The following is a 17025-nucleotide window of genomic DNA, read 5'->3' as shown; positions in this document are numbered from 1 at the left end:
TTACCGCTTCCCTGCTTCGGAATCAGGCGTCATTCATTAACTGCGGAAAACTGCATCTGGTTTTTCTGCAGACTTCGTGCTTCTTGAAGGTTATTTCAATTTGTCCGATGTAACGTGTTCTCATGAAATCTGCGTTCCGAACTCTAGGGCTGGTGCATACTGTGAACTTGTTCGATGCGCTTGGTTCGATGCAATGCGTATCTCATCCTACTCGTGATAGCAATATTATTGATCTGATGTTTTGCAACACTCCTGACGTACTATCTGATGTACGTGTTATATCTGACATTAGTGATCATCATGCATTTACCGCAAGTTTGACTACACCTATAAAAAAAACGTGAGCCGAGGAAGGTTTACTGTTTCGACAGAAGAGACTATACGTAAATATTAAAGAAATTACAAGATCACTTTTGTCTTTTGAGTGCATGGCAGAAGAAGCAAGCGATATTGACATTTAAAGAATTCAAAGTCTCACTGATGCCTACATTCTGAGCATCGAATGAAATCAACTTGAAAAATGCTGAAGCCTTGAATGAATTGGCATCTTATGAGGCTTATTCGTAAGCGACAGAGGACTTATTCACAACGCTCCAGAAGTAAATCACAAAATCACATGTTTTTCATAAACTAAAGAACATAAGGGCACTTTTTAAATAAAAAAATGAGAGAAGCTGAGAAGAAATATTTCGAGCGGTTGGCGTCGGACTTTTGGTGCAACTAAAGAAAAGCTTTCTATAACCTCTTCAGACCCCTTGCCCCTCTACAGGGACATTGGTTCTCAGATCCTGACGAGAAACTCGGTTTATGTATCACATAGACCTAGTGTCTCCTTCGGAGGAGAACCATTGTGGCGCCACCTGTGAAGAGTGCCGAGAGATATCTAGCCCCGTAAAGAAGAGAACATGGCGGGAATAAACACGAGAACGCTTTACATGCAATGGAGTGATAAGACGCATTTTGTCATTGAAAACTGTTTTGATTGTCCCCGCAGGGGGGCGTATGCAGCTTGAAGGCGTTGGTGATTGGCAAAGGGATGATGGTGAACATCTGCGGATCCCCGCAGAGGGATGATGGTGAACAGTGCATCACCACGGAGCCGAGCACCCGCGCCTAGCCGAGCGTGGCATCGCCGTGTCCGGGGAAAAGGGGATGCACAAGTAGCATGTGAAGTGATTGGTATTGAACATGTATTAATGTAAGTTAAAAGCCATTTGTAATATTTATCAGTTGTATATTTTGCAAAATGTCTCCTAACCTCACTTATCATAAAAATGAACTGGAGCTTCAACAGGAACAGTGAAATGTGTTACTGTTCCCCCCTCAGTGTAATGCCTTGACAAAAGCGCTGTGAGTAATAAATAAATAAATACTAGGCACTTCAGTATTGCTATGTGGGCCATTTAAGCGGATCAACCATTTGTACTTTACAGGGCAGTCACGTCGCCACAGTCGCTCAGTGGTTATGGTGCCAGACTGTTGACCCAAAAGATGCATGTTTGATCCATTTGGGCCACTATGACGTGTCTCCTAGCCCGAATTTCTTTGGGACGTCACGCGCCTGACACCTCGACTGTGATACCTCAACAATTCTAGAGCCAACCTTACACAAAGCATGACTGCCTTGAGGGTGTATGAGGCTTCATTTCCCAAAGTGACTAGGGCTTTGAGGGACGGGGTTCAAAAAATATCACACTTCAGTCATATCATGTAAGACAGCGCTAAAAACGAGAACTTCAGCGATTGAATACAATAAAACCTAAATTAGGATGTGTTGACTTGAGTATTATAAATTAGAGTATAATGGAACGCTTAAAAAAGGAACATAGAAAATGATTTAGTAGATATTGCACGTTCATTTGTAGAAAACATTTGTACTACCTCGATGCAAAGAAACGCGAACAACCCGGCGCCAACACGCTCCGCTGTTTCAATTCCTTTTCACCGTGCTTTTACTTTGGTGATAGGGAAAAGACCCTACACTGATCCATGAGATATTCTAGGACGACTGTACCGTCTTTTTCGTACCGCTCAGGTAAAAGCGCGATGAAAAGGAATTCCAACAGCGGTGCCAGGTTGTTCGCATTTCTTTCCATCGAGGCAGTACCATGAAAAATAAAAGCACACCACCACTATTTACAATTGAGTTCTAGTCTGGAGCTGCACGTCATATGTCATCATTTCAATGTTTTATGGTCTTCGGCATCGTGGCGAGGCAGGCGTCGCAGGCGGGAGTCTAAAAGCATGCAGAAGAGTCCAATGTCATCCTTTTGTTGTTTTTCTCGCTGCTCCCTAATTTTTGTCAGGTGGCTAACACAGGCCTGCATGACGTTTTCGCCACCTGCGTTCCTGTAGACCAAACATTTTAGAGTAGTGGAAACTGGTGAGTCAGTTCACGGAACAGCACTGAAGGAAATCTTGAGCAAATAAGACTGGACAAGGGAGAACAACAGGCAAAGCAGTCTCACAATGAGCCTTGCAGCAAACGCATTAAACTTGAGGAACAGAAACATGCACAATCTTAGTAATGAACAGGTTATAAACTCACCCAGGGTTTTCCGTTTCTTTTTTCTGCGACATCCGTGGCCTACAATGCAAAACAGTTTTCTCCATTATGTGAAAGAACTTGTCTTGGTACGCCTGTTTAACTAACTGTTCTGAAAGAAAATGCACACATACCGTTTTGCAGGTGGCGGCTGAGCAAAATCTTGCCCCTGCACGTCGAGAATGTATCTGAAAAACGAGTATCATTAGGGCACTCTTCCTACATACTTGAAAATAGGTGGCTTACAAGGATGTGAAAATCTACCACAGTATTTCAATTTTTCCTTACTCTTGTTCCCAGGTATCCCCCTCAATGTTGCTGCCAGACGCCTGAGGCAGTGGTTCCACAAGCCCTTGGATTGCCTGCGTGGAGCTGCAATGCCAGAGATCGAGGATTAATATGCAGGAGCATAACAGTTTACGCAAGGGCACCATAGATTTTTTCCCTAAATCCTAGCTGCATTCCTGATTGTGGAGGTTTATGCTTCATGAGTACTTGCAATAGGATTTGCTTATTTCAATCATTGTTCCCTAAAAACCTCTGTTCTTGCTTTCACTAATGGCAGCAGCTTATACAAGACCAATTCCAAATGACCGCTTTCAAAGTTCAGCTCCTGCTGATCTTTTGGGTCTGAGCTAACCAGCATTTCCTTCAACCGCTCAATCATCATTCCTTTTATCATGTTTATTTCAGTGCTGTCTTGGCAGGCCCATACCGTGCGACATGCGTCTGAAGTTATGCCTAACAAGCCTCCTTTTGGTCACTAACCTTTCACCAGCCTTGTGAAGAGCATATTTGAAGCTGAAAATAAAATAACATACATATTTGACACAGAATAACCAGAATGGACTTTCTGAATGACCAAGTGTAGTTGCTTGTGAAATTTGCAGAAAACTGTTTTAGCTGCATATTGTTTCTCACCTTGTGTCATCATCCTCTGTACTGCAAAGGACACCGGAAAAACAAATTATGTAGTTCAGCTTTTTATGGTCCACTGCCATGAGAACAAATAGAGCTGCTAGATTATGTGTACAGATTTGAGGACAACTGGCCACTGGTCATCACACCTAGGCAGAGAGTAGAATAGGGTGACCTGACAATCCAAAAATGTTACTTGACATTGACTCCCATAACAGGAAAAAATCCTAGAAATTCAACTCACAGTGCAGGCTGCGGTGAAGCGTCCATGAGTGCCATCATGGACACAAAGTGCGGCCATTTTTTAAGAGGAATATCTGCCGCCCCAGCTCTACTCTTTTGTTCCTTCTCATTTCTTGTTTTTTCCGCATGTAAATGTCCTTTAAGTTCTTAAACTTGTGCTCCGCCTGGGTGCCTGGAAGATAAAAATGTCATGAAAATATCCGGCAAATAAAATAGCCATCATTCATGAAAGGCTGTGCATTCAGCTTGTTTTGTCTGACTGTGCTCAGTGTTCCTACTTCAAAGTAGTGACCTTGCACTTGAGCAAGCGTTAAGGTCAGTGCACGGGGAGAGAGAAAAAAAAGGGGAGGGGGCCAGTGTAAACTGTCCTCGTGGTAGCCAACGCACGTATCTCACGAGCGTAAACTGTCCTCGTGGTAGCCAACGCACGTGTCTCTCGAACGTAAACTGTCCTCGGGGTAGCAACGCACGTGCCCCTCGAGCGTAAACTGTCCTCGTGGTAGCCAACGCACGTGTCTCACGAGCGTAAACTGTCCTCGTGGTAGCCAACGCACGTGTCTCTCGAGCGTAAACTGTCCTCGTGGTAGCCAACGCACGTGTCTCTCGAACGTAAACTGTCCTCGTGGTAGCCAACGCACGTGTCCCTCGAGCGTAAACTGTCCTCGTGGTAGCCAACGCACGTTTTCACCAGCGCTGCGACTAGGAACAAGAACAGAGAAGGAAGACAAGGACAAGCGCTACTAACAACTGAAAGTTTATTTGAAAAAAACACAGATTATATGCACACAACTGACAACCCAAAGCGCCTGCGCTTCCCCCACCAGGCACGCAAAAGAGAGTTAAAAATCTAGATACAAAATTTCACACTCATGTAAGTTTACAGATGGTGTGCTAACGCACGTGTCGATGTTCTTGTGAATGTGATAGGCTTCACACAACTCCCTAGTTAACTGATCTGGATGTCTGAATTTAATCTTAGCCCTGTTAAGCCGAGGAAAGCATGCTTTTTTGTTAGACACACCGGGTTTGTTTAGAAGACAATCTCTGTAATGAAGGGACAGATTTGATGAAGGAGCACCATTCAAAGAGGTTCTATGCTGACGTAAGCGTGTATTTATGCATTTACCGGTTTGCCCAATGTAACTCTTGCCGCATTTAAAAGGTATGTCATAAACCACTCCCTCTGCACATGGCACAAAGGTTGACTCATGATCCACCTGGCATGCATTTTTTCTTTTGCCTCTTATTTGCTTCTGTTCCCGGGCTCTTTTGTCAACAATAGCACAAACCTTGCCTAGTTTATTAGGGACCGAAAAGAGCACTTTTACCCCATATCTAGTGCCAACCTGCTTAAGCCTATGGGATAACTGATGAATGTAGGGTATTACCGCATACTTCGTTCTGTCATTGCCGGAATTTTTCTGTGCTTCATGTCTACCAAACGACTTCATCTTCTTCAGGATCTTGTTGCTAGCAAGCGCTATCACATCTTTGGGGAAGCCCGCTGACCTTAGCCTTTGAACTTGCTTATCGAAACTGCTGCCTAAAGTATGAATACATGACTTAGTAAGTGCAGATCCTAAACAAGACACTGCTATGCCACATTTAACTATTTTCGAGTGCCCAGACTGATAATTTAGCAAGGGCTTTTCCGACCGCTGTAGGAAGGACCAACAAACATGATTCACCTTTTTCTCCAATCTAATATCCAAGAATTGCAGCTGATTATCTTCCGGTAATTCAAAGGTAAATTTCAGACCAAACCCGCAGTTTTCAAAAGTCTTTAAAATGTCATCCACATGTGCCTTGAAGTCATGGGATTCAACAAAAACAAGATAATCGTCTACATACCGGAAGATTTGTTTTACACGGTTGTCTAAGTTAACTTTAATGCTCCTATCTGCATAGGAAAGAAAGATATTACTAAGTACCGGAGCCACTTTTGAGCCAATGCACACTCCTGTTTTTTGAACATATAGCCTGCCTTCCCAATCAACAAATGTGGATTTGAGATAAAATGACACAAGCTCCAAAAACGAGCCCACAGAAACGCCACACTTTGAAATGAATGCTTCTTCATCATTATCCTCTACTATACATTTCTTAACACACTGGAGGAGCCTATCATGTGGCAATGAATAGAATAAATCCTGCACATCAATACTAAACATATCACACCCACCAGGATTATTTAGTTTCAGATATTGCACAACCGCCTCGGAATTAGATACAAGAAACGGGTCTTCTACTGTCAGTGAACACAATTTACTTTGCAAAAAACTTGAAACGGCATGTTGCCAAGTTCCCCGTTCAGTAACAATGCAACGGAAGGGGATGTCAGTTTTATGAGTTTTGGCAGCAAAAAACACTTCTAAAAAGTTGCCTTTCGCCTTCTTAATGGATGCTTGCAGGCCAACTAAATTCATATCACCTACCAGCCTTAACGCCTCGCTTTTTTGTTTAAGGGCACTGGAACGCACAGGCTTAAAGTTTTTGGCAACTGAATTCCTAGCTTTCTCACGGAAAAGTTTCTCTGGCAGCGTAACGAAATAACCTTCTTTATCCGAGACAACCACGCGAAGTTTTTCGGACGTCAAGAAATCGGTCAGGTGCGCAAAGTCCCACCTTTTGGCCGGCCCTCCGCCAATCTTCTTGAGGGCCTCAACACATTCCACAACGCACCTAGGCGGCTCCTCTTTCCGTGCTTGGCGCGCGATTGACCTTCCAAGAGCCAACTTTTCTTCTTTTCCCAAAGAAGGCTGGACACCGAATTTTGGACCCAACTTTAGAATCTTCTGGAACTTCTCTGGCACCGGCTGATCACCCAGGACCAAGAGCTTTCCTTCGGAGCACGGAGACGCTGTACTGGAGGGAAACCACGGGCGGGCGGTGTACCAAAGGAACTCGGTATGTTTTTTCGCTTGTTCGCACCACTCATGGAAGTGCCGCACACGATTTTTGTCCTTCCCACACACCACCCAAAGGCAATCCTTGTAGTATCGATGTTGACGCCACCACTCTGAAGATGCAATCCGGCAAATCCTGCGGCTGTGCCCTTTAGATGGGAGGAGGCCACCGCACATAACTTGGACCTCAACTGGGCAAAGAGCACGTCTGGCATGCCACGAAGCTACCCTTGCTTTGAAGGCACAAACTGCAATTAGGGAAGCCAGGGCTGCCTGGTTGTCAAAAGGAGCGGGATTAGGACATAGAAAAGAGCTCAATGTACTAGAAATGAACTGTAGCAAAATGGTGGTTTGAGCTAGTTGGTACATATTCACAATTTCACCAGCGCTGCGACTAGGAACAAGAACAGAGAAGGAAGACAAGGACAAGCGCTACTAACAACTGAAAGTTTATTTGAAAAAAAACACAGATTATATGCACACAACTGACAACCCAAAGCGCCTGCGCTTCCCCCACCAGGCACGCAAAAGGGAGTTAAAAATCTAGATACAAAATTTCACACTCATGTAAGTTTACAGATGGTGTGCTAACGCACGTGTCGATGTCCATTTCTAGTACATTGAGCTCTTTTCTATGTCCTAATCCCGCTCCTTTTGACAACCAGGCAGCCCTGGCTTCCCTAATTGCAGTTTGTGCCTTCAAAGCAAGGGTAGCTTCGTGGCATGCCAGACGTGCTCTTTGCCCAGTTGAGGTCCAAGTTATGTGCGGTGGCCTCCTCCCATCTAAAGGGCACAGCCGCAGGATTTGCCGGATTGCATCTTCAGAGTGGTGGCGTCAACATCGATACTACAAGGATTGCCTTTGGGTGGTGTGTGGGAAGGACAAAAATCGTGTGCGGCACTTCCATGAGTGGTGCGAACAAGCGAAAAAACATACCGAGTTCCTTTGGTACACCGCCCGCCCGTGGTTTCCCTCCAGTACAGCGTCTCCGTGCTCCGAAGGAAAGCTCTTGGTCCTGGGTGATCAGCCGGTGCCAGAGAAGTTCCAGAAGATTCTAAAGTTGGGTCCAAAATTCGGTGTCCAGCCTTCTTTGGGAAAAGAAGAAAAGTTGGCTCTTGGAAGGTCAATCGCGTGCCAAGCACGGAAAGAGGAGCAGCCTAGGTGCGTTGTGGAATGTGTTGAGGCCCTCAAGAAGATTGGCGGAGGGCCGGCCAAAAGGTGGGACTTTGCGCACCTGACCGATTTCTTGACGTCCGAAAAACTTCGCGTGGTTGTCTCGGATAAAGAAGGTTATTTCCTTACGCTGCCAGAGAAACTTTTCTGTGAGAAAGCTAGGAATTCAGTTGCCAAAAACTTTAAGCCTGTGCGTTCCAGTGCCCTTAAACAAAAAAGCGAGGCGTTAAGGCTGGTAGGTGATATGAATTTAGTTGGCCTGCAAGCATCCATTAAGAAGGCGAAAGGCAACTTTTTAGAAGTGTTTTTTGCTGCCAAAACTCATAAAACTGACATCCCCTTCCGTTGCATTGTTACTGAACGGGGAACTTGGCAACATGCCGTTTCAAGTTTTTTGCAAAGTAAATTGTGTTCACTGACAGTAGAAGACCCGTTTCTTGTATCTAATTCCGAGGCGGTTGTGCAATATCTGAAACTAAATAATCCTGGTGGGTGTGATATGTTTAGTATTGATGTGCAGGATTTATTCTATTCATTGCCACATGATAGGCTCCTCCAGTGTGTTAAGAAATGTATAGTAGAGGATAATGATGAAGAAGCATTCATTTCAAAGTGTGGCGTTTCTGTGGGCTCGTTTTTGGAGCCTGTGTCATTTTATCTCAAATCCACATTTGTTGATTGGGAAGGCAGGCTATATGTTCAAAAAACAGGAGTGTGCATTGGCTCAAAAGTGGCTCCGGTACTTAGTAATATCTTTCTTTCCTATGCAGATAGGAGCATTAAAGTTAACTTAGACAACCGTGTAAAACAAATCTTCCGGTATGTAGACGATTATCTTGTTTTTGTTGAATCCCATGACTTCAAGGCACATGTGGATGACATTTTAAAGACTTTTGAAAACTGCGGGTTTGGTCTGAAATTTACCTTTGAATTACCGGAAGATAATCAGCTGCAATTCTTGGATATTAGATTGGAGAAAAAGGTGAATCATGTTTGTTGGTCCTTCCTACAGCGGTCGGAAAAGCCCTTGCTAAATTATCAGTCTGGGCACTCGAAAATAGTTAAATGTGGCATAGCAGTGTCTTGTTTAGGATCTGCACTTACTAAGTCATGTATTCATACTTTAGGCAGCAGTTTCGATAAGCAAGTTCAAAGGCTAAGGTCAGCGGGCTTCCCCAAAGATGTGATAGCGCTTGCTAGCAACAAGATCCTGAAGAAGATGAAGTCGTTTGGTAGACATGAAGCACAGAAAAATTCCGGCAATGACAGAACGAAGTATGCGGTAATACCCTACATTCATCAGTTATCCCATAGGCTTAAGCAGGTTGGCACTAGATATGGGGTAAAAGTGCTCTTTTCGGTCCCTAATAAACTAGGCAAGGTTTGTGCTATTGTTGACAAAAGAGCCCGGGAACAGAAGCAAATAAGAGGCAAAAGAAAAAATGCATGCCAGGTGGATCATGAGTCAACCTTTGTGCCATGTGCAGAGGGAGTGGTTTATGACATACCTTTTAAATGCGGCAAGAGTTACATTGGGCAAACCGGTAAATGCATAAATACACGCTTACGTCAGTATAGAACCTCTTTGAATGGTGCTCCTTCATCAAATCTGTCCCTTCATTACAGAGAATGTCTTCTAAACAAACCCGGTGTGTCTAACAAAAAAGCATGCTTTCCTCTGCTTAACAGGGCTAAGATTAAATTCAGACATCCAGATCAGTTAACTAGGGAGTTGTGTGAAGCCTATCACATTCACAAGAACATCGACACGTGCGTTAGCACACCATCTGTAAACTTACATGAGTGTGAAATTTTGTATCTAGATTTTTAACTCTCTTTTGCGTGCCTGGTGGGGGAAGCGCAGGCGCTTTGGGTTGTCAGTTGTGTGCATATAATCTGTGTTTTTTTCAAATAAACTTTCAGTTGTTAGTAGCGCTTGTCCTTGTCTTCCTTCTCTGTTCTTGTTCCTAGTCGCAGCGCTGGTGAAATTGTGAATATGTACCAACTAGCTCAAACCACCATTTTGCTACAGTTCATTTCTAGTACATTGAGCTCTTTTCTATGTCCTAATCCCGCTCCTTTTGACAACCATGCAGCCCTGGCTTCCCTAATTGCAGTTTGTGCCTTCAAAGCAAGGGTAGCTTCGTGGCATGCCAGACGTGCTCTTTGCCCAGTTGAGGTCCAAGTTATGTGCGGTGGCCTCCTCCCATCTAAAGGGCACAGCCGCAGGATTTGCCGGATTGCATCTTCAGAGTGGTGGCGTCAACATCGATACTACAAGGATTGCCTTTGGGTGGTGTGTGGGAAGGACAAAAATCGTGTGCGGCACTTCCATGAGTGGTGCGAACAAGCGAAAAAACATACCGAGTTCCTTTGGTACACCGCCCGCCCGTGGTTTCCCTCCAGTACAGCGTCTCCGTGCTCCGAAGGAAAGCTCTTGGTCCTGGGTGATCAGCCGGTGCCAGAGAAGTTCCAGAAGATTCTAAAGTTGGGTCCAAAATTCGGTGTCCAGCCTTCTTTGGGAAAAGAAGAAAAGTTGGCTCTTGGAAGGTCAATCGCGCGCCAAGCACGGAAAGAGGAGCCGCCTAGGTGCGTTGTGGAATGTGTTGAGGCCCTCAAGAAGATTGGCGGAGGGCCGGCCAAAAGGTGGGACTTTGCGCACCTGACCGATTTCTTGACGTCCGAAAAACTTCGCGTGGTTGTCTCGGATAAAGAAGGTTATTTCCTTACGCTGCCAGAGAAACTTTTCCGTGAGAAAGCTAGGAATTCAGTTGCCAAAAACTTTAAGCCTGTGCGTTCCAGTGCCCTTAAACAAAAAAGCGAGGCGTTAAGGCTGGTAGGTGATATGAATTTAGTTGGCCTGCAAGCATCCATTAAGAAGGCGAAAGGCAACTTTTTAGAAGTGTTTTTTGCTGCCAAAACTCATAAAACTGACATCCCCTTCCGTTGCATTGTTACTGAACGGGGAACTTGGCAACATGCCGTTTCAAGTTTTTTGCAAAGTAAATTGTGTTCACTGACAGTAGAAGACCCGTTTCTTGTATCTAATTCCGAGGCGGTTGTGCAATATCTGAAACTAAATAATCCTGGTGGGTGTGATATGTTTAGTATTGATGTGCAGGATTTATTCTATTCATTGCCACATGATAGGCTCCTCCAGTGTGTTAAGAAATGTATAGTAGAGGATAATGATGAAGAAGCATTCATTTCAAAGTGTGGCGTTTCTGTGGGCTCGTTTTTGGAGCTTGTGTCATTTTATCTCAAATCCACATTTGTTGATTGGGAAGGCAGGCTATATGTTCAAAAAACAGGAGTGTGCATTGGCTCAAAAGTGGCTCCGGTACTTAGTAATATCTTTCTTTCCTATGCAGATAGGAGCATTAAAGTTAACTTAGACAACCGTGTAAAACAAATCTTCCGGTATGTAGACGATTATCTTGTTTTTGTTGAATCCCATGACTTCAAGGCACATGTGGATGACATTTTAAAGACTTTTGAAAACTGCGGGTTTGGTCTGAAATTTACCTTTGAATTACCGGAAGATAATCAGCTGCAATTCTTGGATATTAGATTGGAGAAAAAGGTGAATCATGTTTGTTGGTCCTTCCTACAGCGGTCGGAAAAGCCCTTGCTAAATTATCAGTCTGGGCACTCGAAAATAGTTAAATGTGGCATAGCAGTGTCTTGTTTAGGATCTGCACTTACTAAGTCATGTATTCATACTTTAGGCAGCAGTTTCGATAAGCAAGTTCAAAGGCTAAGGTCAGCGGGCTTCCCCAAAGATGTGATAGCGCTTGCTAGCAACAAGATCCTGAAGAAGATGAAGTCGTTTGGTAGACATTAAGCACAGAAAAATTCCGGCAATGACAGAACGAAGTATGCGGTAATACCCTACATTCATCAGTTATCCCATAGGCTTAAGCAGGTTGGCACTAGATATGGGGTAAAAGTGCTCTTTTCGGTCCCTAATAAACTAGGCAAGGTTTGTGCTATTGTTGACAAAAGAGCCCGGGAACAGAAGCAAATAAGAGGCAAAAGAAAAAATGCATGCCAGGTGGATCATGAGTCAACCTTTGTGCCATGTGCAGATGGAGTGGTTTATGACATACCTTTTAAATGCGGCAAGAGTTACATTGGGCAAACCGGTAAATGCATAAATACACGCTTACGTCAGCATAGAACCTCTTTGAATGGTGCTCCTTCATCAAATCTGTCCCTTCATTACAGAGATTGTCTTCTAAACAAACCCGGTGTGTCTAACAAAAAAGCATGCTTTCCTCTGCTTAACAGGGCTAAGATTAAATTCAGACATCCAGATCAGTTAACTAGGGAGTTGTGTGAAGCCTATCACATTCACAAGAACATCGACACGTGCGTTAGCACACCATCTGTAAACTTACATGAGTGTGAAATTTTGTATCTAGATTTTTAACTCTCTTTTGCGTGCCTGGTGGGGGAAGCGCAGGCGCTTTGGGTTGTCAGTTGTGTGCATATAATTTGTGTTTTTTTCAAATAAACTTTCAGTTGTTAGTAGCGCTTGTCCTTGTCTTCGTTCTCTGTTCTTGTTCCTAGTCGCAGCGCTGGTGAAATTGTGAATATGTACCAACTAGCTCAAACCACCATTTTTCCAACGCACGTGTCTCACGAGCGTAAACTGTCCTCGTGGTAGCCAACGCACGTGTCTCTAGAACGTAAGCTGTCCTGGTGGTAGCCAACGCGCGTGTTTCTCGAGCGGAAACTGTCCTCGTGGTAGCCAACGCACGTGTTTCTCGAGCGGAAACTGTCCTCGTGGTAGCCAACGCACGTGTCTCTCGAGCGGAAACTGTCCTCGTGGTAGCCAACGCACGTGTCTCTCGAGCGGAGACTGTCCTCGTGGTAGCGAACGCACGTGTCTCTCGAGCGGAAACTGTCCTCGTGGTAGCCAACGCTCGTGTTTCTCGAGCGGAAACTGTCCTCGTGGTAGCCAACGCGCGTGTCTCTCGAGCGTAAACTGTCCTCGTGGTAGCAAACGCGCGTTTCTCGAGCGGAAACTGTCCTCGTGGTAGCCAACGCACGTGTTTCTCGAGCAGAAACTGTCCTCGTGGTAGCCAACGCACGTGTTTCTCGAGCGGAAACTGTCCTCGTGGTAGCCAACGCACGTGTATTTCGAGCGGGAACTGTCCTCGTGGTAACCAACGCACGTGTATCTCGAGCGGAAACGGTCCTCGTGGTAGCCAACGCACGTGTCTCTCGAGCGGAAACTGACCTCGTGGTAGCCAACGCACGTGTATCTCGAGCGGAAACTGTCCTCGTGGTAGCCAACGCACGTGTCTCTCGAGCGGAAACTGTCCTTGTGGTAGCCAACGCACGTGTCTCTCGAGCGGAAACTGTCCTCGTGGTAGCCAACGCACGTGTTTCTCGAGCGGAAACTGTCCTCGTGGTAGTCGACGCGCGTGTCTCTCGAGCGTAAACTGTCCTCGTGGTAGCCAACGCACGTGTCTCTCGAGCGTAAACTGTCCTCGTGGTAGCCAACGCACGTGTCTCTCGAGCGGAAACTGTCCTCGTGGTAGCCAACGCGCTTCTCTCGAGCGGAAACTGTCCTCGTGGTAACCAACGCGCGTGTCTCTCGAGCGTAAACTGTCCTCGTGGTAGCCAACGCACGTGTCTCTCGAGCGTAAACTGTCCTCGTGGTAGCCAACGCACGTGTCTCTCGAGCGTAAACTGTCCTCGTGGTAGCCAACGCACGTGTCTCTCGAGCGGAAACTGTCCTCGTGGTAGCCAACGCGCCTGTCTCTCGAGCAGAAACTGTCCTCGTGGTAGCCAACGCGCGTGTCTCTCGAGCGTAAACTGTCCTCGTGGTAGCCAACGCACGTGTCTCTCGAGCGTAAACTCTCCTCGTGGTAGCCAACGCACGTGTCTCTCGAACGTAAACTGTCCTCGTGGTAGCCAACGCACGTGTCCCTCGAGCGTAAACTGTCCTCGTGGTAGCCAACGCACGTGTCTCACGAGCGTAAACTGTCCTCGTGGTAGCCAACGCACGTGTCTCTCGAGCGGAAACTGTCCTCGTGGTAGCCAACGCACGTGTTTCTCGAGCGTAAACTGTCCTCGTGGTAGCCAACGCACGTGTCTCTCGAGCGGAAACTGTCCTCGTGGTAGCCAACGCGCTTATTTCTCGAGCGGAAACTATCCTCGTGGTAGGCAACGCGCGTGTCTCTCGAGCGTAAACAGTCCTAGTGGTAGCCAACGCACGTGTCTCTCGAGCGAAAACTGTCCTCGTGGTAGCCAACGCACGTGTCTCTCGCGAGCGTGAAAACACGTCTCGTCTTCCCGCATTTCAAGCTGAACAGGACGAATGCCAAGCGATCGAAGAAAAAAATGCTCGTGGTATGTAAACATTCGCACGCGCTCTTGAGGAAAAACAAGCTGTCCTCATCATGCATGCTACAAGAAATAATCAGAACATCTCAAAAACGTGGGATACTTTCGGGTTAAGCTGAATAGCTGACCGATTCTCTCCCATGCATAGTTCTTTTCACTTCAGTTTTTGAAGTCTTGATGATATTTGTCATATAAAAATTTATGCTCTCGCACAGCGTTGTTGAGCAGCTCTGAGGAGTACTCCATGTTGTTGATTGACGCAAATTTCGATCTTGCCGCCAGGAATGAACAACCGGATGTAGGTAGCGCTTCCGTGAACTTCCGAAGCGCCGCTGATTCGTTTAGCCCTTTGCGACTCGCAGTCTCGAGGCTGCAAAATCGAGCAGCGAGCGACTGGCCCGCGACTGTCGCTTTTCGAGCAACGCGACCGTTTGCGACGGTCGCTTTTCGACCAAAACGGCCGCGCGACCTCTGCGACTCTCAAGTGTGAATCTGCCCTAAGCCTGTGTTTGATGCGTGCGGTGAACCTTTCTGTGCAGCAATGCCCGCGAACACCTTCAAGATATGTGCAGGCTCAGTTTTGAGGCGAGTTTAATTCTTTTGCTGCTCGTTTCTTCACCGTTTGTTGGTTTCGAGCACTGGGCACAAACAACGAGCTTGAAATCCCTCTTGCTCATCGCCACGAATTGCGCGCAGTGACGTGAACGCTCAGCGCGTGAATTACTTCCGGCGATGTGCGGCCGAGTGCATCACCCAGGCTGCTTGCAGTGTGCCGCATGCGGGATTATTAGCGACAAGGTGCTACGTACACGCTACTCTGTATATACTGTGCTTCTTTATGTTTTGTAAATTAGGCCAATGGTATTCGCTCGCGCAGTGTTTACTTTTTGTGTACACAGCTCTCACTTGACAATTTTCTCTATCGCTTCTGTACGCTGGCCTATTTATCCGGCACGCCGTACTGCTCTCGGCAGCGCTGTTTCGTTTTGCATCGTATGATTTCCAGCAAAAACGATAAAACATTATCTTTAACTGATTCACGCCGGCATTTTTTCAGCTATTACGACACCCATCGAGGCAACAGTAAATCGACTTGCTTGTTTAAAGGGCGTTTTCTCTTAGTTCTTGTGGGAATCCAGATCGAACGCCTAGCAAGCAAGAAAGCACTGTTGCTATGAGCTTTTCTACTAGTGGCGTGCGTCTACGGCAGGATAAACTGCCCAGAAGCAAACGCTGTGAACAACAAGAAGCGGTGATATAAACATTCAGCAGGTCAGAGGAAAGTGTTTCTGCAGGCCGGACAGGGTCGAGGTCGCTCATTAACGCGGGTTATGTCTGAAAACTTGCCCTGAGGCATCGAGTCAGGCATGTGTTCAAAACCGTCTGACTCTAAAAGCTCCATCTGAATTTACAGCTCAGTGGTTCTTTTTGCTTCCCCTGCGCTCGATTCATTCTATCGGTCGTGCTGTGACTGCGCAGTCCCGGGAAAAAAAAAACATGACAAATGCGCAGCCCAAATAAAAAGCAGTCTACCCGAATTCAGGTGTGGGATGGCCATTAAACGCAACAGTAAACGAGGTGGGAGCTTTACGAGGCATTTTCAGCTTATTCTTGCGAAGCGTCACGACGAGGTCAGAGGAGCACAGCGTCGGCTGCAGCGGCGACGTGTGATCGGAAGAGCCGCTTTTTTTCCGCTGCGCCTTCCAGATGGCGCCACATGTACGGCGGAAACTGCAGCGCACTAGGCGGTACACCATTGCATCGGCTCCATCAGCGCCTCGTCCGCCATGTCGTACAGCCGCCGAATGACCGAATCTAACCTCGATGATTGTGCTCGACACCTGAACCGGCGCCGTCCAGCCGGGGACCATCACCTCAACACGCTCCGTCCAGCCGGGCACCGCCGCCTCAACGCGCGCAAAACTCGTGCACTCGCGCGCTCACTGCTCGCTAATCCTTCCATCGTCTTTAGAGCGCTAAACATCTAGAATACATGTCCGCGCGGGCCCCGCCTCGCCTAAGTCGCGGGGAGGGGGGGGGGGGGGGGGGGGTGGGGCGGGAGGAAGGTCCCGGACCCTGTGCTGTGATGCGCTTGCTGCCGCGCTTTGGTGCTTTGGCTGCTCTAGCTGCGCGCGCTCGTGGCGCCATTTCTCCTGCACGCCCAAGCAGAAACGCATAGCCGCCGCCATTCGCCACTGCGAGCACCCCCCCCCCCCCCCCCCCCCCCACGCTTTCTTCCTCCGTGGCGGCGACCGCGCGCGGTGTTCTCCGGGCTACTTCTCTATCGCGCTCACCAAAGGCGTCGAGCACTTACTGCGACTAGCATTAACCGTCCACCGATCCACACCAATCTTATTAGTGGGGGCCTTTAATGTAGTTCTATCTTCAAACAGGAATTTTTTACCACTTATCCGGGAAAAAATCCCGTTCCTGTCGCTCCTATGGCTGTGACAACCTCGCGAAATACTTGCATAGACCTCGTCTTTTGAGAACCAGACATTGGCGTAGCAAGTCGAGCATACATCCGTCCATTTTTCCCTGCGATAAAGCTTCCTTCATGACAATCAAGAATTGTTAGTGGGGTGTTTCTTGAAGAAGGAATATGTGTGAAAAATAAAAAGTTGCCTGTAATTGTGCACACATGTCTTGCTCGAATTCTTTGCCTCAATCTATCGAGAAGCTGAAACAGCTGATGACCTGCGCTGAAATTTCGCATTAGGAAGTAACGTAATCGTCTCCAATCTTTTCCTTTTTGCGGCGCGCGCGCTGGCATCGACTCGCGCTCGCTACAGCGGCCCTACGCCACATATTAAAAATTGTGTAAGGATATATTATGCTTGCACAGCATATTTTCTGCTTATTATACTCTACAGGATGTATAG

The sequence above is a fragment of the Amblyomma americanum genome, chromosome 8 (genome assembly GCF_052857255.1).
Source record: "Amblyomma americanum isolate KBUSLIRL-KWMA chromosome 8, ASM5285725v1, whole genome shotgun sequence".
Classification (NCBI taxonomy): Eukaryota; Metazoa; Arthropoda; class Arachnida; order Ixodida; family Ixodidae; genus Amblyomma; species Amblyomma americanum.
The sequence above is the reverse complement of the archived record's forward strand: the minus strand, read 5'-3'. Positions refer to the sequence as shown.